Source organism: Salvelinus alpinus, chromosome 26 (genome assembly GCF_045679555.1).
Source record: "Salvelinus alpinus chromosome 26, SLU_Salpinus.1, whole genome shotgun sequence".
Classification (NCBI taxonomy): Eukaryota; Metazoa; Chordata; class Actinopteri; order Salmoniformes; family Salmonidae; genus Salvelinus; species Salvelinus alpinus.
This window is the reverse complement of record NC_092111.1, coordinates 40370335-40373200: the sequence shown is the minus strand read 5'-3', so window position 1 is coordinate 40373200 and position 2866 is coordinate 40370335.

The following is a 2866-nucleotide window of genomic DNA, read 5'->3' as shown; positions in this document are numbered from 1 at the left end:
GTGTTAGTTACTCATCTGGTCTCATCAGTTCCTTATTTAGTTCAGTTCATTGTGTTTGTGCCTTTGTGAAGTATTGTTAGTTTTGACTCTACTAAGCCTTTTCCTAGCTCATTTGTGTGAACCAGTTATAGCCTTCAAACCTCGTTGTGATTCACCTGCCTGTTTGCCTACCTGTGTATGACCATTGCCTGCCTGTGACCACGATTCCTGCCTTCTGCGAAGGCGAAATAAACACCTGCCGCGCTCTGCACGTGAATCTACACCTTTTTCTCCCTGCGTTTCATTACATTGTCAAGGTTACTTTGTCAGGTAGCATCCCAAACTCTGTACCGTAGTCCGGTGACTATGACCTTAAAGAGACAGTTTAGATTAGACTGGCCTCAAAGAATGCCAACCTTTTCTGAGTCGAGATCATTTCCACAGTCAAAAAGCAAGCTGGAATCTACCGCTCAGATTTGTACTGCTTAAATGTAACATTTACCTCATAAAAAACGAATTAGGTTTGTGCAGTAGACCTAATACATTATCACATTATATTGGCTATATAACTCACCTGACAATCTTGTTCCTCTCAGACCATATTATATTTCAAAACTCGAACTTTGATAACAATAGATCTGTTGGGGTAGCACTTGCGAGGAACAGCTGAGCATAAATTGATATAATTTAGTTTTTTTTATTTTGCTGGACTGATGGTACCTGGATTTGATGGTCATGGTGCTTTTTAGACACCTGGGAACTCGGGGAGGAACCCAACGTGAAATCATAACGTCAGTGATCTTCAGGTTGGAAAGTCGTAGCTTTAGAAAGATGACCAAGTTTTTGACTTGGAATTCCGAGCTGGATGACCGTTGAAAACTATTTTAGTAGCTTTCAAACTATTTTAGTAGTTTTAGTAGTAGTTCCCAGTTATCTTGACCGCACTGAAGTCAGAAGTCTGAGATGTCCGATTTCCAAGTTCCCAGTTGTTTTGAACACGGCATTAAGACTCCGCAATGGGCGGTAGGGAGGAGCAGAGGGTTTCGACTCTCATGGTCCCTGATCTCTCATTCCTTTCCTCTGGTGAGAGTGACCAGAGAGAGGGGATACCGTCTTCCAAACCGATGGCTAAATTCGAGTTGCAATGCATCTGCTACTGCCTCATGCACAAATTCATGTTGTTCCTATGACCATAGAAAAGTTAAATATTCCTCGATATTAAAATACACACGACTAGCCGCTAATGATAATACAAACGCAGTTATATCGATACACTTGGCTACTAATTCATTGCAGCTCCAGTGGTAGTACGGAGAAGCACGATTTATGTTTTGAGAGTGCTGAATAAAAAAAAAAAACAGCAGTTCTTTGCTGAATTCTTTGACAGTCTCTCTTTGGTCATTGTTTTTAAAAGTGTCAGAATGTAATGTAGGCTAGTATCAAACTTTGCTGTGAGCACAGTGATTTGGGCTCCCGAGTGGCGTAGCGGTCTAAGGCACTGCATCTCAGTGCTAGAGGCGTCAGTACAGACCCTGGTTTGATTCCAGGCGGTATCACAACCGGCCGTGATTGGGAGTCCGATAGGGCGACATACAATTGGCCCAGCATCGTCCTGGTTTGGCCGATAAATCATGATAAATAAGAATTTGTTCTTAACTGACTTACCTAGTTAAATAAAGGTGAAATGTAAAAATTTTAAATATATAATTTGCCAACAAAGGGGCACTGGATTTAGCCACAGATCTCCTGGCCTTGTAGGCAGAGTTTTCTTTTCAGACATGACATGGTTCATAATAGGAACAACTTGCCTACCGGGTGCGCAGGGCTTCTGAATCAAGTGCACCTACCGCCAACAGGGCTTCTGAATCAAGTGCACCTACCGCCAGCAGGGCTTCTGAATCAAGTGCACCTACCGTCAGCAGGGCTTCTGAATCAAGTGCACCTACCGCCAACAGGGCTTCTGAATCAAGTGCACCTACCGCCAGCAGGGCAGCACAAAAACAAAAAGGGGGCGTAAGCCTTTATCATTGGCTTTTCTACAGAAATGTTTGTTGATTGACTAGGAACGCCGTAAAGATTGACCAGTCGATCGCAATCGACCACTGCTTTACAAGGTGACATTGGCTCATCAAGGTTTTGTTTCGCAGGAAAAAGGTGTGAAGGTCAATTTCCAAAACTTGTCTGGAAGGAAACAGATGTGGGATTTGAGATATGGGAATACTGTATGCATGGGTGCATATATATATATATGCTGCTGACATCTATATAAATATATATATATATATTTACAATATTGTGTGTCTGTATGTGTGCATAAATAATTGTTCTATGTGTGTCTGTATGTGTGCACGATGTCCATGTGGTCTGTGATACTATTTCACCTAGCCGGCTACATCCCGTTCCTCCAGGCTAAAGTGCTAACGCAAGCGTTCTCTGAGGTGTCAGCCCAGGAGGAAGGGGGGGGGGGGGTCAATTGGGGCCAGGGAACCGCGGGGCACGGTCACCCCTGTAGAACCACGGAGGCTAATTTAGCAGCTCCGCTAACCGTGCTAGCGTCCTCAGCTCCTAACCCTCAGCTCCTCTTCCTGACCCTGTTACCACGGTGACAGCTAGCTTACCACCAACCTCTCCTCTCACCTTGGCGCCGATTGGCCCTTTTTAAAAATAATCAATCATCTAGTGAGTGTGTGAGTGGCTTATGTAAATGCTGCTTACAGCGCAGGTTCTGTGGAGTCAACATGGGAGTTATGTTATCTAATAGATGGATGACTTTTGATAGTGCTGTACAGTGCTTTTCAGAAAGTATTCTCACCCCTTTGACCTTTTCCACATTTTGTTGTGTTACAGCCTGAGTAAAAACAATTATTCAATTGAGATGTTCTTTCAC